Source organism: Tupaia chinensis, unplaced genomic scaffold (assembly GCF_000334495.1).
Source record: "Tupaia chinensis unplaced genomic scaffold, TupChi_1.0 Scaffold000314_1, whole genome shotgun sequence".
Lineage (NCBI taxonomy): Eukaryota > Metazoa > Chordata > Mammalia > Scandentia > Tupaiidae > Tupaia > Tupaia belangeri.
Genome location: NW_006159807.1, coordinates 2,088,910 through 2,113,520, shown reverse-complemented (window position 1 = coordinate 2,113,520; position 24,611 = coordinate 2,088,910). Strand labels below are relative to the sequence as shown.

Genomic DNA, 24,611 nt, shown 5'->3' with positions numbered 1-24,611 from the left:
ACAGAAAGTGAGAAATCACCCCCTGGGTGGGATGGCCATGCCACAATCCCTTCTCCATTCTCCTCCTGAGATCCAGGGCACATATACACACACATTCAGCATGATTTTGAAGCCACCAGGTCTGGGACTCAAACCATGGTCGCCCATGTGGGAGTCCAGTGATGTAACTGCTATTCCATCTGCTGGTTCCTACCCTTTCCTTCTTATACTTGATTTAAAACTTTTTACTTTTTAATATATGCACATTTAAATTATTTTCCACATTTTTTTCAAAATTAGAGTAACTGCATTTATACATAGTTTCTCTTGATTTGAACTTCCAGATTCGGGTAGTCCAGATTCAGTACAGGTTAATATGCTTCTGTATCTTTATATAACAAAGTCTCTATCACTCAAGTGCCATGTTATGATTTTTTGGGGACTTTTTGAAAGTATATTATTTATTTAACTTTATTATTTATTTATTTATTTAAATGTACTAAGGGGCACATGTACTCACCAGACACAGAAATTGAGAAAGCAAGCCTCTAGGTCTGGGACTTAAACTGCAGCCAGCTATGTGGGAGTCCAATACCCTAACCACCATGCCACCTACTGGCTCTAGTTTGAAAGATTCTGTATGCCAGACCACATTTATTTGATATTTCCCTCCATCTTTAGAAGCTATATCCTCAAACTGTAAATGGCTTGAGACAAAAACCACTGTACTCTATCTCTTAACTTCACTGCACTATATCTGGCACATAATAGATATTCAATAAAGGTACCTTTGAGGAACTATATAATTTCCAAATAATGTTGCTGACTAGCATGAGACAATCATGGCAATAAACTTAGTTAATATGTTTCAATCCTTTTATTTATTTATTTATTTATTTAATTTTTTTTTCTCGAGAGGTTTTTGCTATAGGGTGCATGCGTTCGCCAGACAGACAGAGAGAGACATAGAGACAGAAAGCGAGAAATCATCCCCCAGGGGGGATGGTCACGCCGCAATCCCTTCTCCTCCATTCTCCTCTCGGGATCTTGGGCACGCATGCACACGCGCCCGGCGTCAATGTTAAGCTACCGGGTCCAGGACGCGAACCGCGGTCGACTATGTGGGAGTCCAGCGACATAGCCATTACGCTAACTGCTGGTTCCCAATCCTTTTTTTATTTTTATTTTTTTAAGAGATCTTTGCTACAGGGCATGTGTGCTCGCCAGAAAGACAGAAAGAAAACAGAGCAACAGAAAATGAGAAACCGCAATCCCTTCTCCTCCATTCTCCTCTCGGGATCTTGGGCATGCACACACACGTGCCTGGCATGAGTTTAAGCCACCAGGTCCGGCACTCAAACTGTGGTCGACTCCAGCGACATAGCCATTACATCAAATGCTGGTCCCAATGATTCAATCCTAAAGCAAATAAATTTGACATTTTAGTTAGCTTGTATAGGCTCAGGGAAGGAAAATTCTTTGCTCAAAATGTTTTTGACATATAAAAAGACACCTCATGAGTTTATTACTGTTATTACCATTATAAAATCCTGAGAAAGCTGGAGCTTTTATATTGGGGTTCTTTGCTAAACAGGGCTTCAAAGTCAGTTAAGTTTAGGAACCTCCAAGTTAAACAAAAGTGAACACTTTAACAGAAGTCTTTGGGACCAGTAGATCGTATAATGGTTACGTTGCTGGACCATGGTTTGAGTCCTGCTCCAAGCAGCTTAAAATTCATGCCAGGCGCATGTGCGTGCATGCCCAAAATCCCATGAGGGGATTGGAAGAGAAGGGATTGTGGCATGGCATCCCCCCTGGGGGGTGATTTCTTGCTTTCTGTCTCTGTCTGGTGACCACGAGCACACCCCTATAGTAAAAAAATCTCTCTTAAAACAAAACAAAACAGAAGTCTTTGTTTATATGCTAATATGCATTCTCTCTTCAAACAGATATTTCCACATTTGCTGACTCTGGATCATTTTTTTTTACTAAACACTATCAAAATAGTAGAACTCTAGTATTCTGAGAAATACAGCCTGAAAACATCTGCCAAATTCAACAGCGTTAGAGAGATAATCACAAAATAAAAAGAACAAGCTTGAATTACAAATTTAAAATTAAAATCTCTTACCTTTCTAACTGGTGGGCCATGAGTTTTATTCACTCTGTTGCCAGGAATCTGAAAGTTCTTAAGCAAGCAGTGCTTTTCAAGTGTTCATCCCTAGGGAAAGGGAGAGGCAGAAAAGAATCATCTCATTACAGTGCAAGATCTAAAGAAATAGCTTCATGCAGATCATCTTCATATTGAAATTTAAAAAAAAAAATTATTCACGACTGTGTGTGTGTGCATGTGCACAAGAGAGAGAGAGAGAGAAAGAGAGAGAGAGAGAGAGAGGAGCCCACTCCGCAGGGTCTGATCACGCTGCAATCCCCTTCCCTCCAGTCCTCCAGCCTATCTGATCCTGTGCACCCCTGCATGTGTGCAGCATGTTTCAGGCTGACTAGAACTAGGGTTTTGAACTGTGGTTGCCACATGGGCTCTGGCATCCCCTGAATACTGCATTACTACTGCCAGGCCCCAAAATGATAATTTTTAAATGTTTCTCTTATTTAAAATTTTAAAATAGATGTAAATTTTATCTTCTATATTTTTATAAAAACTAAAGGTCCTTCCAAAATTTTTAATGCTCCATGAAGCTGTTTATCTATAACTCTTGGTGCATTAGCACTTATCAAAGGTCTAATAGTTTAAAGGATAGAAGTAAGACAATGGAATTTTGCTGAAAGAAAAATGAAGCTTTTTATCTTAACTGAACTGGGGTGGGGGAGTGTCATAGATAATAGGTGAAGCAGCAGTGCTGAGACGGAACATCAAATTCTTAAGAGTGGAATTATTTTTTCTTGTGTCACTGCTATACCATAACCCGTGGGACTTAGTTTATGTGCTTCATACTTAGTGAAAGCTTGACTCTTATACCTGTATCAGTTAGACTGGGTTCAGCTGTTAAAGACAGAAAACTAAAAAAAAAAAAAGGGATGATTTATTTTTCTCACATAAATATAAGTAGTCTACAACTGTGATCATTGGGAATCCAGAGCCCTTCTATTTTGTTGCTCTGCCTTCCTCAGCATGTGACTCTCCCTTCATGGTTTTAAAATAACTGCTCAAAGGGCCAGCAAGTGGCCGAGTGGTTAAGGCACTGGACTCCCACATGGCTGACCGCGGTTCAAGTACTGGACCTGGTGGCTTGAAAATCATGCCAGGCGCATGTGTGTACATACCCCAAATCCCAGGACAAGGGAGGAAAAGAGACTGTGGTGTGGCCATTTCCCGGGGGTGATTTCTTACTTTCCCTCTGTCTTTCACTGTCTCCGTTTCTTACCAGGAAGTGCATGTACCCTATGGTAAAACCCTTAAAACGAAAACAAAAAAAACATTGTTCAAGTTCTAGCCATCATGTCTGCCCAATCAGACCACAAGAGAGGAAAGGAGAAATTGAGAAATACCCTGCCTTTAAGACACTTTTCAGAAATCTCACAGGAAATATCTAAAGACATTCCATGGACCAAAACTTACTGACATGGCCACAGCTAGTAGAGAGGCTGGGAAAATAAATTATTTCATCATCTGCTTAGCTAAATATTGGAATATTTACCAATAAGGAAAAAGAAAAGATTGAATATTGATGGACAACATTGTTTCTGTCATCATACTCATTTCATTCTAAAAATGCAGGATTGTTGTATAACTCAGAGAGAAGTCTTGGTCATTTACTGCAACAAGCTTTCAAAAGCAGATCTTGGGCCAGCAGGCGATGTGGTGGTTAAGGTGCTGGACTACCACATGGCTGACTGCAGTTCAAATCCCAGACCTGGCAGCTTACTTTCTCACTTTACCTTTCTCTCTCTGGTCAAATTAAAATAAAAATGATAAATAAAAATGTTTAAAAAGCTTTAAGATCTCATTTAAAAAGGGAGAGAGTGGGACCTTGTAAATGACTCAGGGACAAAACCAACATTCATAAAGACTTAAGTATGCAAGGCCAGATAGACAAAGAAAATGTGAAGACCAGTAAGAATAAAGAAATAACCTAAATCCTAATTTGGGTGGTAAACTAGCATAAGCAGTCCATAAAACTCAGAAATGATTACAAAGAGCCATTACATATGTAGTGCAGTGCCCAAAGTGATATTGGGTACAAATTTGGCAGAAAGCTCAGTTACCAACTGCATTAAAATAAGAATAATAAATAAATAATTTTTTAAAAAGGCAATGGTCCCAGGAGCACAATGTTCAAAGGAAAAGTCAACTTTCCTCTACCATTCGCTCAGGGCTGAGGACCCACTATCAGGCCATACATGATCTTGGGAGATTGTCCTACTACAGACTGTTGGAAGAGAGGGTTGGGTTGTACTTCATTGTAAGACTTGCTGAAACATTTTTACAATGTTTGAAACTTTGATGTGAATATCAGAAACTATAAAAACTCACATTGCAAAGTGGGAAACAAAATTTTGTTGCATCTAGACAGTTCCTTATGGGAAAAACAGACCCTAATAAGATATTAAGCTATACAAACTCAAAATAGGGACTATAATTGGGGCAATTCAAAGGACAGAAAACTCTTTAGGATACTATAAAGGCTTCTATCTTCTAGACAAAGATAAATTTCTGCAAATTGTTTCTTTCAGAAAAATATTATTATTATTATTATTATTTGGAGAGGTTTTTGCTATAGGGCATGTGTACTCGCCAGACAGACAGAGAGAGAGACAGAGAGACAGAAAACGAGAAATCACCCCCTAGGGGGGATGGGCATGCCACAATCCCCTCTCTCTTCTCCTCTCGGGATCTTGGGCACACACACGCGCCCGGCGTGCGTTTTAAGCCACCGGGTCCAGGACGTGAACTGTGGTCGACTACATGGGAGTCCAGCGACATAGCCATTATGCTAACTGCTGGTCCTGAGAAATACTATTTTTAAAGTATGGTTTTAGGTTTTCCTATTTGTAAATACATGTTTTTGTTCTTATTTCAGCAGTTTCTCACAAAAGATCAGCAACTAACAGGCTAAAAAACAGCAAGACAGACTGGTATTATCATCACTTTAAGCAAAAGACAAGATTAAGCTAGCCAACTCTACCTTATGCAGCTTATGTCTTATACATGTTATCATCCAGACTTTGAAAAACATTAATAATATATTTTCTTATTTTTGTAACTTGAAAGACAGATGTAAGGAACTTCTCCTTTACCACCACTATCCTACCTACCATATGTGTATTTCTTATATATGGATATAATTAACCTCTGAGTAGACAATAAGATCTCCACTGAAAGGGGCAAATATCACAAACAGTTAACTATATCCAAAAACAGGGCCCAAAAAAGAGAAATTAGTATAAGAAAGGAATTAATCCTCTCACAGGCATGGACCTAGAAGAGTCTAATGTACAATCCCTCAGTGACAGAGAAAGATTGGTTTCTGACCCTGCTGGAGGACAGAAGCAAAGCAGGACAGTCTTTCAAGGTGGCAGTGTATACACACATAACTGATACACGTACTATGAAGGTACACTAAAAACTTTCCTTGAGCAGGTCAAGTTAAAAGAAAATCATTTTCTATATTTTCAACTCCTCGTAGTTTACTTTCCTAGAAATAATCTGCCTACTTTCTTTCAGTCCTCATTCTCTTACTTTTCAAAAAAATAAAATTTAATTTAAAAATCCATACCTCTCATACATATCAAATCTTACTAGAATAGACTCTCCCAGGTTGTAAAAACTTCCATGGACCAAAACTGATGGAAGCATCCATTAATCAAGAAATCTTGGGACTAGCAGATGGCATATAGTTAGGTCACTGACCTCCCACATAGTTGACTGTGGTTCAAATCCCAGACACAGTGGATTAAAACTCACGCTGGGCACATGTGCAAGCATGCCCAAAATCCTGAGAGGAGATTGGAGACTGTAGTGTAGCCATCCCCTCTAGGGGGTAATTTCTCACTTTCTGTCTGTCTCTCCAGCAAACGCACGTACCCTATAGCAAAAATCTCTCTCAAAAAAGAAATCATTAAGTCTTCAGCTTGTGTCTTTCCCTGTTGTTATGATCTGGATACTGGTTTGTCTCCCTCCCTCCCCAATTCATATTTTGGAGTTTAGTCTTAGTGGATGGTGATTAGATGCCCTCAAACAGTTCATGTGTTCAAACTTGGCTGTAGTATAAAATTAAATGAAAACTTGATCCATTCATGATGTCCCTGAAGGGACCTTTGAGTGTGTTAAAGTCATTAGGGTAGGGACTCCTATGATGGAGTCCTGGTACGCACATTGAGAGAGAAATCAGGCGAATAAGGAAGGCAGACCCCACATTCTCCTCTTGGGATTTTGGGCATGCACGCATGTATACCCAGTGTCAGTTTTAAATCGCTGGGTCCAGGACTTGAACTGTGGTCTGCCATGTGGAAGTTCAGTGACGTAACTATTAAGCCAACTGCTGGTCCCACAATCTTCTCTAATTTTAAGGTCAGAATCTGAGAACTAAATACTTAGTTTAACTTTTAAACAGGAGAGTTTTGTATTAATCTTTAACCCATGGATTTGATGTTATCCATAAGACTGATATATAATGTTTAGTTCATCAGTGAAGGGAAATAAAACTCTTGAAAAGTGAGAAAAATAGAAGCCTATCATTAATGAGGAAATCATAGTTTTTTTTTTTTAAACTCACTATAGACATGACAGATATCCTTCAAATATATCACAATTCCCAAGAATATACTAAAGTTCTGATGAAATTCCTAAGTTGATAGGACAAGGAATACCACGGTCTTCTCAAAACTGTATTTGAATAAGCTAATAGTGAAATATGATGAATATTTCAAAACATTGTTTATAAAAATATTGGTAGTCCCAGGGTCATCAGGTGGCACAGTGGTTGAGTTAAGGCGGCTAGTCTCACACGACCAACCGTGTAGCACAAGTCCTGGACCCAGCAGCTTGAAAAACATGTTGGGCATGTGTGCATGCATGCCCCAAATCCGGAAAGAATGGAGAAGGGACTGCATTGTGGCCATGCCCCTGAGAGGATGATTTCTTAATTTCTCTCTCTTTCTTTATCTCTCTCCAGTGAGTATACACACCTCAGCCAGAAAAAATTAGTGGTCCAATTTTTAATCTTCATTTTAAAAAATTATTTTAATTTTATTTACCTTTTTTTTTTAATTTGCTGCAGGGCATGCATGCTCAATAGAAAGAGACAGAGAAAGATAAAGTGAGAAAGCAAGCCACTAGGTCCAGGACTTGAACCATGGCCTGCCATGTGGGAGTCCACAGCCTTAACCAACACACAATCTGCTGGCCTAAGTTAGACATCTTTTTTTGTTGCTGTTGTTTAAAATTATTAATTTAATTTTATTTATTTATTCATTTTTTCTTTTAATTTGACCAGAGCAAGACAGAGAGAGAGAGAAAGTGAGAAAGCAAGCCACCAGGTCCGGGACTCGAACCACAGTTGGTCATGTGGGAATGTCCAGCGCCTTAGCCACCACACCACCTGCTGGTCCCTAAACATCTTTTTTCAAAGAGTTATTTTTATTTAATTCCACCTGCTATAATTATTTATTAATTTTTTAATTTGACCAGAGAGAGAGAGAGAGAAAGAGAAAGGGAAAGTGATAAAGAAAGCCACCAGTTCCAGGACTTGAACCATGGTCGGCTATGTGGGAATCCAGTACCTTTAACCATCATGCCACCTGCCGGTCCCTTAAACTTCATTTTTAAAGTGAGTCTTGATTATTCTCAGATTTCTAATCCCTAGGTAACATAAGGTAGGCAAGTTCTTGTTTTATAGTTTAAAATTACAGACCCAGCATTAGTGACACAGGCAGTAACATACTGAATTGCAGGTCTGGAAACTATGTGGGCAACCACAAGTTATAATCCCTAAACTGACAAGTGCACGCCCATACCTGAGATATGACCACCTAGAGGGCTGGGGGATAGGGATCTTGGTATGAGAAGAAGGGCTGCACATGAAACCAAAAATATGAGATAATCTTCTCAAATGGTTTTATGAAAATTTTAAGTTAGTGAGTTTCACCATTTTATTAGGTCGCCAGAAAAGTCGAAACATATTTTTCTATGCAAAGATGTGTCATGGCTTTTCTGATGACCCAATATAAGTTCCTAGAGAAAACCCAACTTTGTTGCCAAAGCTACCAAATGGTGGTTGTACTGCCTTCAAGTCATATCACAAGAATGCCTGGAGGGACTGTGCTAAATTAAATTACTATTATTTCTGAATGAGCTTCAAAAACAATTACTATACACTGAGTATTCGTTAAGTTCCTAACACTGTTTTAAAAATTGTATATACATTTATCTGAATGCTCACAACAAAGGTATAAGTTAAGTATTACGAGGAAACCGAGACACAGACAGGTTACATAACTTGCCGAAGATAACACTGCAAAGAAGCAGTAGTCCCACCCTCTGGTTCCTAATAACTATCCTAAAACATTAAATACCTATTTACTATGTGCCAGAAGATACTGAGGGATAAAAAACTCAGTCAATTTGACTATTCTGTAAATTCTTTATTTGAAGGATTACCTATATGCAAAATTAAAATTTTCTATCCCTTAGGTATTAATTTTTAAATTAAAATTGAGCATAAATTCTATGAAATCTGTATTTCATAAATTCAAACAAAAAACTAGCATAAAATATTCAATGTGCAAATCATGTAAACTTCATAGAATTTAAGAGATGATTTTTTTCCTTTTTTTTTGTTTCATTTTCTTATATACATTCAATCACATTATTATTTGCCTTACAAAATGGATATTTCAACAGGTGAATACTTCTCCCTAGTACAGTTGATAAAGCTACAAAATATCTTCAACAGATAATCCACATTTCTTTGTGCCATTAATGCTTTGCCTCCCTAGTTTTCTTCTAAATGTTCTTCCTCACCAATGGTATCAGTATACCTTAAGAAACACAAAGTCAGTGAAATAACCAAAAATATGAAATATATATTTGTTCTAGAGCACAGATTTACTAGTAGGTAATAACTACAGAATTACATAGTTAAATAATTTTAAAACTAATGAATATAATTTTCCCATTAATAGTTGTCAACTAAGTACACTTTCTTAGTAATCACAACTCCAGAATTGACAATATTATGGCAAAAATGACTCTTTGAGGAGGAAACACCTGGAAACTAGAAAAGTTTATATCCTTGACCAGTAATCTCATTTGAGAATGGTACCCTATGAAAATTATTCAAAGGAAGAAAAAAATACTCAAATATTAAAATAGGAAAAAATCTGAGAAGAATGATTTTCTTGCTGGACATTTAAAATTGAGCGAATTTTTACTAGTCATTTGCTTAACTATCATACAACTATCAAATACAACAAAGGCTATATAACATAAAAAATGAGATTACTTTAATAAATTCATGCAAAAATGAAATAAAAACACAAGTTTGTTTTGGTGCACAAAATTTTGAAATTCCTGCATACACATTTCTATGAAAATTTTTAATACTCTTGTATAATGCTGTAAAAATAAAATTTATTTATGATACCGTAATTCTATAAAAATCATCATACATATGAACAACTTAGAAGGAAGCAAAAATAATGGAAACAATTTGTTTGTAATGCAAAATTGGAGATGATTTCTAATAACACTGTTCTAAAGAGTATTCAATAAATAAAAGGAAACATACTAGCAAAATTAGAGGGGAAAAAAAAAGTTGCTTTGGAAGAACAAAGCTATTAATATTGAACTAAGAAAAGTTTAGGTTTCATCAAGCAAAGTAAAGAACATTTAAGGGACTATAATTATAAATTTAATGTCATTATTATAGATGAAGATACTACTACAACAACCAAAGTCCTTTTGGTATTTTGCCAATTAAAATTATTCCCACCCTGTTTTTTCCTACCAATTTTGTTGAAAATCTCTGTGGTAATAACCCACTAGTACTGGTAGGGTTGTTTTCTGTTCCTTGGTTATTAAAACAAAAAAAAAAGGGGGGGAGGGGGAGGATTGAGAATCACTATCTTGTTAAGATAAAGAATGCAGGGGCCAGGCAGTGGCAGGATGGTAAAACTTTCTGTGAGGCAGACCTACATGGAAAGGTTCTGAGTTTGCATTTAGGGATGGTGTAATGGTTACCTCACTAGACTCCCACATGGTCAACCAGACTCCCACATGGCCAACCACAATTCGAGTCCCGATCTAGCAGCTTGAAACTCACGCATGTACGTGTGCCCCAAATCCCAAGAGAATGGAAGAGAAGGGACAGTGGCATAGCCATCCTCCCTGAAGGACTAATTTTTCACTTTCTGTCTCTCAGTCTCACATGCCCTGTAGCAAAGCCTTTCAAATAAATAAATAAAAAAGAAAGAAAGAAAGCAAAAAAGACAATCACCCTAGGCTCATATGCATGTGTATCCAAAATCCTGAAAGAATGGAGAAAGGATTGTGGTGTTGCCACCCCCACCCAAGGGGTGATTTCTCACTTTCCTTCTCTGTCTCTCTCAATCCAGCAAGCGCATGTGCCCTATGACAAAAACCTTAAAAAGAAAAAATACATATGCATTTATAATTATACAACATATGATATTTAATAAATTTATAATATAAAGTAACTTACAATCATTACAATTTTGATAGCCTTAAAAGTTTGTAAACTTCCTTAATATCCTTTGAAACTTTATCTTCTATCTTTTCAAGTTTGAAAAACAGAACAAAGAAAATGTTCTACTGGGTTTTCCCTTGGATATAAGACTACTGTTAAGTATTACCTCAAAATTAAAAATCACATAAAATCACATAAAAGCACACAGTTATACACTGTGCAGACAGAGCCAGATCTCACATGGTAAACTACAATGCAAAATGCCAGCCCTGGGCTTAAAAACACAGGGGGGAATGCTCATGCATGCCCAGGATCTTGACAGGATGGGGAAACAAAGGAAAAATGTACTGTGGCATGATCAAGTCCCTCTCTCTCTCTCTCTGTCATGCACACTGTCTGCCCTACCCTAAAAACTACACAAAGAGAACATGGAGCATTTTAGACCAATTTTTAGCCTAGAGGAATAAATACGAATGAAAGAAACACAAAAATATTAACCACTAACAATACAAGATGAATTTCTTTTAGTTTTGAAAGAATTTTGTTAATAAGGCATGTGCACTTGCTGGAGAGAGTGCATGTACACTTGCATGGCCATTCCCTCGGGAGAAATGGCCATGCCACACAACCCCTTCTCCTCCATTCCCTTCTTGGAATTTTGGGCACACATACACAGGTGCTCAATATGAGTTTCAGGCTGCCAGGCCTGGGACTCAAACATGGTTGATGAAATGGGAGGCAAGAATCTTAACCACTACACCATCTACTGGCTCCCTGCAAAGTGGATTTCTTAGGGTACATTTTAATTACAGAGATTAATGTAACAAATACTAATGTACTAATTTTTACAAGGATCTGTTGAATATTTATTGTTATTTGTGGGGTTTAAAACAAGGATCTGGTGAAAATGCAGTTTTAAATAAAGGAGATTTCAATTACTTTAAGAATATTTTGGTAAGACTGACAAAGAAAAATGTCAGGTTATAAATATTTCATACTGGAAAGAAGGCGGCTTGAAAACAAAATGAGTGGAAACAGCATGTATAGTAGGAGGGTTTACTGTCATCTCACATGACCTAACAATTCATCAACAGAGGCCAAATAAATATTAAAATACAAGTTTCCCAAAATACAAAAACTTAGAAAAAATGTAAATAATTTCTTAAGTTAATGCTAATCATAGGTAGTAAATGTTTGATGTATAGTACATAATTTTCAAACCATGCTCACATAGCTTCTAAATCCTGAATAAGTAATCACCCTCAATGATTTGTTAAATAGATGATGTAACTATTTCTACAATTATCCTAGTTTAAAAATAAGAAATAAATGCTCAAATAAAAGTAAATATGATGATATAGTGCCCCGAATATGGGGGGTAGCCTAAAAAATCTAATAAAGTAGGATTTGCAGAAAAAGCAATCGGAGGTACAGAAGTTATTATGTATCTTGAACATACATCAAAAAAGCCTCTAGGGAACCAGCAGTTAGTGTAATGGCTATGTCGCTGGACTCCCACGTAGGCGACCGCGGTTCGCATCCCGGACCTGGTGGCTTAAAACTAACGCCAGGTGCGTGTGCGTGCGTGCCCAAGATCTCGAGAGGAGAATGGAGGAGAAGGGATTGCGGCGTGACCATCCCCCCTGGGGGGTGATTTCTCGCTTTCTGTCTCTGTGTCTCTCTCTGTCTGTCTGGCGAGCGCACGCGCCCTATAGCAAAAACCTCTCAAAAAAAAATATTAAAAAAAAAAGCCTCTACATGCTATTTCCTTACTGACAAAACATCTACATTCCAAATTACAATATTATATTTTAAATAATTGTGAAAAGTTAATGGCAGCAGTATCCTCTGCAAACAAATTAATCAGGAAGGCAGCAAACACATCACTGTGAATTTGAAACATTATTACAAATTATTTTACTAAAACTGGGGTTCTTAACTATTACTCAGTTATTTATGGCAATAAATTCATGAACTTTCTTCATTTTTTTTTTTAGTGTTTTTTGCAGAAAGAGAGAGAGAGAGAGACAGAAAGTGAGAAATCAGCCCCAGAGGGGATGGCCACACCACAGTCTCTTCTCCACCATTCTCTTCTCCGGATCTTGGGCACGCACGCACAAGCGCCTGGCATGAGTTTAAGCCACCGGTTCAGGACTCAAATCAGGTCGACTAGATGGGAGTCCAGTGACATAGCCATTATGCCAACTGCTGGTCTCTCTTGATTCTTTTTTGACCTGCAGAAAGGTATCTGTATTTCTTGAACATAATTGACAAGGATGCCCACACAGTTTTGAAATGTTTACAATGGATTCATAAGTAAGTAAAACAAATTTAAATACAAAATAGGAGTAGGCAGGTGGCATAGTGGTTAACAGCACTGGACTCCAACATGGCTGCAGTTTGAGTCCTGGACCTGGCAGCTTTCTCCCTCTTTCTCCCTCTTTCTCTCTCTCTCTGTCCCTCTCTGCTCAAATTAAATAGATAAAGTTAAATAAAATAATCATAAAAAAATTAAATACAAAATAAAATTGCTACTGTATTTGTACTTTAGGGCACTTAATAGGGTTGGGTTGACTTTATGTTTTAACAAGCTTTTAAACTCTGGCATTCATAATTTTGGTACAATAAACCAAGGCTATACAGCTATTTAAAGATTATGTCTGAAATGGCTATTACTAACAATGGCAATGCCAATGGTTACGAATTCCTTAAAACAGGACAAAAAGTGTGCTCAGAGGAACAGTTTTTCTTTTAAATAATACATTAAGTGTGCATTGTAACTATCTCCATAATTTAAAAGCCCTAACAAATTACAACTTTCACATTATAATTTAGAGATTAGTCAATAGGCCTAAGGTCCATCAAGAGTTAACCCTTTACTCCATCACATTTACTGTAGTTTCGTTCTTGGCCTTGCCAGTTTTAAGACCCCCTCATGGAAGAAAGACAATTCTGTACCACCTAGGGGCACAAAAATAGTCCTGCTCCTCCTCTCTCTCCCTCCTTCTAGCATAGAAAACTCTCTCTCCTTCTCTCACTCACTCATTCGGCCCCGATTCCTAGGGCATTGATAAAAAGCACTGATTATTTTCCTATAGAATCCCGGCTGTCCATCCAAGCAGGTAAAAAATACGGGAAAATACCAGAACTAGTCTGTACCCATAGCTCAGCCCCGCCCCACCGAGAAAAAGTGGGGGGTGGCGGGAGTGTGAGGGTGGCAGAAAGGACAGAAAAATACAAAATACAAAATACAAAATAAAATTGCTACTGTATTTGTACTTTAGGGCACTTAATAGGGTTGGGTTGACTTTATGTTTTAACAAGCTTTTAAACTCTGGCATTCATAATTTTGGTACAATAAACCAAGGCTATACAGCTATTTAAAGATTATGTCTGAAATGGCTATTACTAACAATGGCAATGCCAATGGTTACGAATTCCTTAAAACAGGACAAAAAGTGTGCTCAGAGGAACAGTTTTTCTTTTAAATAATACATTAAGTGTGCATTGTAACTATCTCCATAATTTAAAAGCCCTAACAAATTACAACTTTCACATTATAATTTAGAGATTAGTCAATAGGCCTAAGGTCCATCAAGAGTTAACCCTTTACTCCATCACATTTACTGTAGTTTCGTTCTTGGCCTTGCCAGTTTTAAGACCCCCTCATGGAAGAAAGACAATTCTGTACCACCTAGGGGCACAAAAATAGTCCTGCTCCTCCTCTCTCTCCCTCCTTCTAGCATAGAAAACTCTCTCTCCTTCTCTCACTCACTCATTCGGCCCCGATTCCTAGGGCATTGATAAAAAGCACTGATTATTTTCCTATAGAATCCCGGCTGTCCATCCAAGCAGGTAAAAAATACGGGAAAATACCAGAACTAGTCTGTACCCATAGCTCAGCCCCGCCCCACCGAGAAAAAGTGGGGGGTGGCGGGAGTGTGAGGGTGGCAGAAAGGACAGAAAAGGCTGAGACTACCAGCTCCTCGATTTTCCATACCATTCATTCCATCAAGTTCCACCGCAGCCAGGGCCCTAACCCTACATTCAGCCGCGCCTCCAGATCCGGGTCTCACGACCACCACAAACACACGATCCTCAACCCCTTGAGTCCTGGGTGGGAAACTGGGCCCTCTTCCTGCCCAATCCAAGGGCTGGGGAGGGAAGCAGTTTCTCCGTGCACTCGGCAGATCCAACGTGTGCCCCAAAGACCTCTGAACTGATCAGAGAAGACGAAGATAAACCGGAGGGAGGGGTCTAAGAGGTGCCGTTATTCTTTTTTCCTCCCTCCTTAGGAAAGCGCGCGAGAGGGAGGGGCCAGGACAAGGAACGCTAGTTACCTAACGGTCCGGCCCAGCCGGCCAGAATCCTTCAGCGGCCCAGATCCCTAAAGCCGATGCCGCCGGGGCGGCGGAGGTGGCAGCACCACCGCCGTCGCCCGGAGGGTTAGGGACCGCGGCAGGAGCGCCCGCGGTGATGGGAAGCGGGGGGTGGGGACTATGCTGAGCGACGTCGCCATGTTAGCGCCTTCTCGCTCCGAATCCCTACAGCGTCCAGCCCTGCGGCCCTCTCCCCATCACTACTCACCTTTCCGGGTCACTAGTTCATGATCCCTTCGGTCGTCTGGGAGCCCGGAACACAGCAGTGTTTACAAACTACCCCTAGAGGAAAGGGCTGAACCGTACTTTAAAGGCCACGGGCTCCCACAGGCTTCCGTCCTCTCTCGCGAGATTAGACTGACAACCCTTCTCCCCGCCCCACTCCCGGCATCCCCCCTTTCTTCTCGCGCCCCTCCCCTCCACGCTCACGCCCCTTCTTGCCTTCTTTCAGAGGGAGCGCCTCCGGGTCAGGTGATTCCGTCAGGTTTACGGAAGTGGGCGCGTCTTCAGGAGAGGGCGGAAAACAGAGAGCAATTGGGCGCTGATAATTGGACAAAGAGCTCGAAGGGCGGGAAGCAGTTCTAGAGGGGGCGTGATCAGAGCGCCAAGAAGCGTGTCTGCTAACCCAGGGGCTGCGGAAAGCTGTGATTGGCAGCGGTCTAGAGGCGGATTCGGGTGCTGGGACGCGGTAGCAGGTGGCGGTGCAGGGCGCGGGAGAAGGTTGGCAGTGTGAGGGTGGAAAGGTGAGCTCTGGAAAGTCTGCGAGGGGCTCTTGAAAATGCTAATTGAGTCATCCGAGCCCAGTCCACTGGAGCCCGGTGGTGCCATGCTGTCGCTTCCCGGCTGTCGCTAGGGACGTGGGTAAAGCTAGGGAAGCGCTCTCCTCAGCCCACCCTTTGACCTTCCGGAGGCCGGAGGGGTGACTTCGGTTTAGGTGAGGTTTGGAAGAGGGGGCGTTTGACTATAATTAGCACCCCGTCTCAACACCAACGAAGAACGCTGCACATCTCATGGTAGAAAGCAAGTCAGTTCTGAAGAGAATAGAAGCAGGCTTTCCTCTGGCTTTTGTTCACAGTTTACTAAGTTATAACTAACTGAACTGGTTCTTTGGGCTTTTTCCCAGCGCCTAGCACAGGGTATGATCCTAGTGTGTACTGTAATTCTGTACGGATTGACTTAGCAAAAGGAAATACAATACCTTCTACTGTACAGTCACCATAATTTAAAACAATGTTTCTAAGAAAAAACTTTTACAGCTAATTCAATATTACCAATTTTCCTTACCTAGGAATAAATTTTTGTAAAAATCGATAGAGAGAGGGGCTGGCAGGTTGCGTGGGGGTTAAAGGTCCTGGACTCCCAACGGGAGACCACGGTTCTAGTCCTGGGCCTGGTGACTTGCTTTCTCACTTTCCCTCTCTATCTCTCTCGGATCAAACTTGAAAATAATATTGATAAGTTAAATTTTAAAAAAATCAGTAGAGAGGTGCCAGTAGGTGGCGTGGTGATTAAGGCATTGGACTCCCATGTGGTCTGCTACAGTTCAGTCTTGGAGGCTTGCTTTCTCACATTCTCTTTCTCTCTTTCTCTGGTCAAGTATGAAAATAACATAAGTGAATAATGTTTTAAAAATCAATCAAGATAATCACAACCATTTAAAACGTCAACAGCTGCATTTTAATGTTTTAGAGAGAACCAAAGGACACCAAGTTAGACTATGGCATAGAAATAGCACTTTTCCCGCAATATTATTCTACTGCTTAGTTATTGCAATGCTAAAGAAATGTCTGTCATGTTTCAAAGTAGCTTTAAAAGGGGTAGTGCTGGGACCAGCGGTTGGCATAATGGCTATGTCGCTGGAATCCCATGGAGTCGACTGCAGTTCGAGTCCCAGACCCAGTGGCTTAAACTCTCACCAGGTATGTGTGAATGCGTGCCCAAGATCCAGGGAGGAGAATGGAGAAGAATGGATTGCATCGTGACCGTACTCCCTGGGGAGTGATTTCTCACTTTCTATTTCCCTCAGTCTTTCTGGTTGGCCCTATAGCAAAAGCTTCTCAAAAAAAAAGGGGGTGTTTTGTTGGGACCAGCAGATGGTGTAATGGTTCGCTGGACTCCCACGTAGTGGACCTCAGAGGCCTGGACTACAGGGCTTGCAGCATGGCCCTGCTGCCAGAGTAGGGAGGGGTGAGCTCTCACTTTCTGTCTCCCTCTGTTGGGGGTGTGCCCGCTATAACAAAAAATCTCTCTTTAAAAGGTGTGTGTGTGGTGGGGGGGGGGGTTTGTCAGGAAGAAGGATCATTTGATTACCATTATGGGGATTTTTTTAGTCTTCTTTTAAATTACTAACAACTGAATACCACACTGGATAGTTTGTAACTCACAGTTTCCAAGGTCTGAGGTCAAGAGGCCACATTTGAAGAGGGTCTTCCTGTGGCATCACATGGTGAAAGAACAGAGCTGTCTGTCCCTATGTCTTTTTTTACTTATAAAGCCACCAGGATTTAATCATGGGGGCCCAACCCCTGGTGACTTTATCTAATCCTAAGGCTCCCCCTTTATAATCCCATGTAAGTTTCTACCCTATTAAAACCTCACAACCGAATTTCAATACATAAATTTTGGGGGACACATTCGTAAGTGTACCAGAGACCATTTTTACAACTCTGCTTTTCTCACAGGTATGCACCCTAAAGACACAGCAAGAAATAGGCTGCTACAAATATATTTAATAATGCTTTATAGTTATTTATACAACTTTAGAGATTTCAGTGTTAACTATAGAGATATTGGTTGCTCAATGATTAGACAGGTACAACTTGAAAGGTATGATCAGAGGCCCCTAGAAAAATATGCATAAAAAATAGAGCAGGGTGTTTGCAGTACCTTACATTTTTCCAATTATTAATGTTGATTTCTAGTCTATAAAAATTATGTATAAAGCTTACGTATTGATATAAAATGCACTCTCAAATAATATATCCACACTGAAGTGAAACAAAACTTGTTGAAAGCTAGTATTTGAGAGTTAATGAACCTGTAGTTCAATAATGATAGCTGGCATAAAAGTGAAGTCGTATTGGTATTAGACCTTTTCATAGGTTTCTGACCTGTATACATGCATGTGAGCCGATTCAATCCTCTTTTGAAACTAATTTTAATTACTGAAGAAGCCTGAAAGAAGCTAAATTATTAACACTTTTTAGATCTTAAAATGAAACTACCATTCCTATATCAGTAACATTGTAGAAGTATGAGTGTGGCATAACACTGTATTACCAAAACCTTAGTGTCTCAGATGACTGATGATGAAGATAAGAGACAAAATGTGTGATTGACAGGTCACTGATGATTACACCTAGAAAATAATCACTAAAAAGCTGCTTCTCTTCATCCTCCAAAATATCTAATGTGAGAAAAGGAGCAATCATTGTCATGGCTTTTCAAAAAAGTTTAGGTCAATTAGAGTAGTTTTTTAAACAATATTTTTATTGATATGTATTAAAATTTTGAATTTCTGAGTGGCAGATAGTAAGACAGTGGTAAAATGCTATGCTCTGCCAGGCTGACCCACACGGGAAGGGTACCAGTTCATATCTAGAGAGCTCTCTGTGTATGCCGAGCACATACATGCTATGATCTGAGGCTATCTGAAGCTGGGGATAGATTGTGGCATCAAGACCTTGTTGGGGATGCTGCCTCTGTGCTTCTCTTTGTCTCCTGCTCATGGGAGAAATAAGTAAACATACAAAAAAGGTAAATATTTTCTCTAGTCGTGATTCATTTTCAATTGGCAGTACCTTTGTTTTTAAACTTCTCCTATTATTGCTTCTCTGATCTGTTGTTAAATAGTTAATTATCTACATAAGACACTAAGAACATGCTATTTTTTAAGAGCTATTTTTATTTAATTTTATTAATTATTATTTTTTAATTTGATCAGAGAGAGAAGGAAAGTAAGAATACAAGCTGCCAGGTCCAGGACATGAATCATGGTTGGCCATGTGGGAAAGCATCCCTACCCACCATGCCACTTGCTGGCCCCAAGAACTTTATTTTTAAGAAAATCTTTTAGATGGGAGCCAACAGATGGTGTGGTGGCTAAGGTGCTGGACTCCCACATGGCTGGCCATGGTTTGAGTCCTGGAGCTGGTGGCCTGCTTTCTCACTCTCTCTTTCTCTCTCTATGTCTCTCTCTGATCAAGTTTAATAATTAATTAATTAATTAATAATTATTTTAAAAATCAGGAGTTCTTTCAGATGAGAAGAATCATTTAGTAATATGAATAATACTCTGATCTGTATTGAGCATCCAATTTTAGTTAATTTTCTAAAGAGATATTATACTTAAATGAAAAAAATAAAGACATTGGTGGGGGGAATCAAGTGAAAACCATGCAAAACTGTTAGATATACATGTTGGCAGCCTGGAAGTTAGCAAAGGGTCTCACTTTATACATTGGGTTGTCAGAAGTCATGACACATTTTTGCAAAGAAAATCAGAAAAATACTTTATGACTCTTTTGACAACCCAATACTTTTAATTCCACAACATTATAATAGCTTTTCTACAAATGGGAAAACACTTAGCATAGCCAAAATGAAAGTAGTAATTTTCTGTTTTCAGTTTGGATCCAGTGAACTTGTAAATTTCACTGTTTACCTGTAGTCTCAAAAAATGCCATGCTTTTCAGTTTTTGTTTATTCTCACATCCATATTCCTCAGCATCTCTCAACAATCCTAAAGTTCATTGCCATATTTGTTTTTTTAAATAATTATTTTATTAATTTTATTTATTTAATTTGACCAGAGAGGGACAGAGCTAGAGATAGAGAGACACGGGGGGAGAGGGGAGAGGGAAAAAGCAAGCTGCCAGATCCAAGACTTGGAAGTGTGATCGGCCATGTGGGAGTACAACGCCCTTAACCACCATACCACCTGCTGGTCCCAAGTTTGTTACCATCCTTTTTTTTTATTCCTTTTTTTTTTTTTTTTTTTTGAAGAGGGTTTTGCTATAGGGCCCGTGCACTTGCCAGAAAGACAGAGAGAGACAGGGAAACAGAAAGCAAGAAATCACCACCCAGAGGGATGGCCACGCCTCAATCCCTTCTCCTTCATTCTCCTCTCATGATCATGCGCCTGGCATGAGTTTAAGCCACCGGGTCTGGGAAATGAACCATGGTCGACTACATTGGAGTCCAGCGACATAGCCATTACGCTAACTGCTGGTCCCTCCATCTTCTCTCCACAAATACAAGAGACTTCTGGACTCCTCCTTCGCTGGTCTTACTGTTCCATAAATGTTTCTACCCTGTTTACTTTTAGGAGAATTAGTGATAATCTGGTAAATATCCATTAAGAATGCAGCATGATTTATGAATAAAACTATTAGCCCTTAGATACAATTAGAGGTTGTTTAAAAAAAACTCATTTGTATTACAAAATTATTCATTACTAAATATTTTAAGAATCAGTAGTCACCTCTAAAGTCTTTCAAAACCTTCCAAATGCCACAAAAGGTAGAACTTCCACCTTGTTTAGAAGTATGATAGGGCTGGGAACCAGCAGTTAGCGTAATGGCTATGGCGCTGGACTCCCACGTAGTCGACCACGGTTCGTGTCCCAGACCCGGTGGCTTAAAACTCACGCCGGGTGCGTGTGCGTGCATGCCCAAGATCCCGAGAGGAGAATGGAGGAGAAGGGATTGCGGCGTGACCCTCCCCCCTGGGGGGTGATTTCTCTCTTTCTGTCTCTATGTCTCTCTCTGTCTGTCTGGTGAGCACACGCGCCCTACAGTGAAAAATCTCTCCAAAAAAAAAAAAAAAGTATGATAGGGCTGTTAATCCATTCATTTGTAACTATTGATAAAAATACTACATGAATGTGAATATATACACACACACACATGGACATGGACACATACACAAAAAACAGAATTCTCTAGGGCAGAGCATCTTTTGTGTCTGTATCTGCCTTGCATAACTAGTCCTGGGCTCAGTAAAAAATATTCCACATTTTCACAGTATCCCAATATGCAGCCCAACAGAGTGCATTAGCTGGGATCAAGAGTGGGGTGTGTGTGTGTGTTATGTGAAAGTGATGAAGAACGGGGAAGCAGGGCATGATTACCAACCTGACATCTGAGAGATGGATGAGGACAGCATGGCCCTGCACATTTAAGTTGATGTTTTGGTACCTTCTATCTCATGACAGATCTTCTTTCTCTCCCTCTGACAGCCCAACATTTTCCTGCACATTGCTAAAATGACCTATGCTGAAATGACCTCTCAGCATATGTCCCTACTATGGAAATTTTCATTCATAACATTTCAAGTACAGAGATGTCCACCATCCAACCTAGGTGCTTGGTTTTCAAAATCATTTATAACTGCTAAAAACTTCAGACAATTTAATTTAGTGCAGTTCAACTGAGTAAAAAAAAAAAAAATCACAAACAATTTGAACCAGGGATCCTGAATGGTTTCCGAGGGACTCCAGGTAGCCTCATGGTCAAGCATATTTATGTCCTTGAAAGGGAAAATGACATATGCAGGAATGGGAAAGGGACCATTATGCCATCTGCTGGTCTCAATAGTTTTGATCCTTAATTTGGAGATCTAGAAGAAGGTCTGTGAACCAGCAGTTGGCGTAATGACTATGTCGTTGGACTCCCATGTAGTCAACTGTGTTTTGAGTCTGGGACCCAGTGTATTAAACTCATGCCGGGTGCATGTGCATGCATACCCAAGATCCCCAGAGGATAATGGAAGAGGAGGGATTACGGTGTGGCCATGCCCCCTAGGGAGTGATTTCTCACTTTCTATTTCTCTGTCTCTCTCTGTCTTTCTGGTGAATACAAACACCCTATAGCAAAAACCTCTCGAAAAAAAAGGGACGTGAGAAAGCACCCCTTCATGGGTACATTTATGCCACAATTCCTTTTCCTCTATCTCTCCTTTTAGGATTTTGGACATGCATGCCTGGCAAGTTTTTCAAGCTGCCAGGTCCTAGATTCAAACCAGGCCATTAGCCATGTGGGATCCAGGTGCTTTTACCACCACACTGTCTGGCCCTATGCTTGCCTTTTTTTTTTTTTTTCTTAATTATAGGGCACATGTGTTCACCAGAACGACAAGAGGGACAGAGAGACAGAAAGTGAAAGATCAACCCCTAAAGGGAATGGCCACACTGAAATCCCTTCCCTTCCATTCTCTTCTTGGATCTTGGACATGCACGCACATGTGCTCGACATGAGTTTAAGCTATTGGGTCTGGGACTCAAACTGCAGTCGACCACATGGAGTTCAGTGACATAACCATTACGCCATCTGCTGGTCCTCTAAGCTTGCTTTTTAAATATAGTTTTAGAGGACCAGCAGTTGGCATAATGACTATGTTGCTGGACTCCCATGTAGTACAACCATGGTTTAAGTCCCGGACCTGGTGGCTTAAACTCATGCCAGGTGTGTGTGCGTGTGTACCCAAGATCCTGAGAGGAGAACGGATGAAAAGGGATTGCGGTGTGGCCATCCCCGTGGCTGTGGGATGATTTCTCACTTTCTATCTGTCTCTGTCTTTCTGGCGAGTGCATGCACCCTATAGCAAAAACATCTATAAAAAATATTAAATAGATAAATAAAATACAACTTTAGAGTAACATACTTTTTTTTTTTTTGAGAGGTTTTTGGTATAGGGTGCATGCGCTTGCCAGAAAGACAAAGAGAGACAGAAAGCAAGAAATCACCCCCCAGGGGGCATGGCCACGCTGCAATCCTTTCTCCATTCTCCTCTTGAGATTTTGGGCATGTATGCATACGCACCCAGAGTGAGTTTAAGCCAGCGTGTCCGAGACTCGAACCGTAGTCAACTACATGGGAATCCAGCCACATAGTCATTATGCCAACTGCTGGTCCCAGAATAACAGATAGATAACTCTAGAGAGGTGGTAAAATTCCATGAACTGTCCATTAGGTACAACTCTTGAGGAAACTATGCTGAATTGTCCAAAGCCGAGACTCAGGCAGCCTATACAGCTATTTGAGGAAGCAAACCCTGGAAATGAACTAGCTTCAGGAGATTCTGGAACCTCCATAACTGGGAAGTACTAACAGCTGTTGCTGAAAAGCAGCCACTGCATTGGGTCCTCTCAGAAGTCTCTGCCAAGACCAGCTGTAGGATACAAAATTGTACTAACAGGAGGAACAACCAAGAGCCTTTAGATTTATGAATCCCTATTGATTTTAGATCAATCCTTCTCTTTAATATTTAAACTCTCTGGAAAAGAAGATCTAATTTCCTAAGCAGCTCAGAGAAAATGCATTACTTAGGTCATTCAGGAGAAAGAAGTACAAATTTTTGCCAGGAACCTTGGCCAATCTGCAGAGATTATAAACAGATTGACTGCCAAAAGGATGTGACCTAGGGAAGTAGGGTTACCCTCAGTTAATAAAATTAATTAGGGTGTGTGTGTGCGTGTGTGTGTGTGTGTGTGTGATAGGGCGTGTACACTCACCGCATAGAGATGTAGAGAGGGAAGATGAGAAAGCACCCCTCGGGGGATGGCCATGCTGCAATCCTTACTTTTCCAGTCTCCTCTCAGGATTTTTGGGCACACATGCACATGTGCCTGGCATGAATTTCAAGCTGCTGGGTACAGGACTCGAACTGCCTGGTTGGTCTTGTGAGATCTAGCCACTTTAACTACCATGCCACCAGATGGCTCTCAGAATTAGCATTTTTATAGAGTTGTAAGTGAGATGTCATATATTGGAACCTATTTTCTCACTGAAAAACAATGGTTCTCAAACTTTGGGGTTTTGGAATCCTGGACCACATAACAACATGTTAACCTGAATTACCTTACTAAAAAATCCCCTATTTTGAAACAAATATAGAATGGTATTGTTCTCATTTTTGTAAATTTCTATGTAATGCTTAATAGAAGACAGTTGCATTCTTGTATCTGCTTCTGCATATGATCAGCCTGTTGTTATATGATGTTTTGAAGTATAGTCATCCCTAGGTATCCCCAGGGAAATGGTTCCAGGACCCACTCATGGATACCAAAATTTGAGGATGCTCAAGACCATATGAAAATGATGTAATATTTGTATATAATCTATACATACCCTCCCATATGCTTTAAATAATATCTTGAGTACTTGCACAATCTAACACAATGTAAATGCTATGCCAATTGTTGTTATACTGCTCTTCCCATTATACAAGATGGAGAGTGAAAAAGTTGAAAAGTCAGATACTTAGAAGAAACCTGAAGCCAAGAAGGCTGATACCAGTGGCAAGATTAAAAAGGCTAAAAAAAGCCCAAGAAGGGGAAGCTCCATTGCAGCTGAAACCCGTCCAAGTCTGAGGCCTCGGCAAGTACTCCCAAGTTGTGATATACAATCAAGAGTAAATACCTGGCCACTAAATCCAGGATTGAAAAGAAAAAAAGGCTCTTGCCACTGTTACAAAACCAGTTGTTGGTGACAATAATAGTGGTACCCTGCTGGCTGAATTTTGCATAGTGCTTAGGTATTATCCTACTGAAGCTGTGCCTCAAAAGCTCTTTGAATTATGGGGAAAAAAA

The 24,611-nt window shown here is 40.0% G+C and overlaps 1 protein-coding gene across 1 annotated transcript in view; it reads right to left on the bottom strand.

The window, feature by feature from the left end:
- Positions 1-15,397, bottom strand: part of ATF2 (activating transcription factor 2) — a 122,067-nt gene extending 106,670 nt beyond the window's left edge. Inside the window, exons 1-2 of the mRNA XM_006151112.2 lie at positions 15,231-15,397; positions 2,111-2,200 (exon numbers count right to left, since the gene is read on the bottom strand). The gene's annotated coding sequence lies outside the window, so the exon portion shown is untranslated. The remainder of the gene's footprint in view (positions 1-2,110; positions 2,201-15,230) is intronic.
- Positions 15,398-24,611: the final 9,214 nt, after the last annotated feature.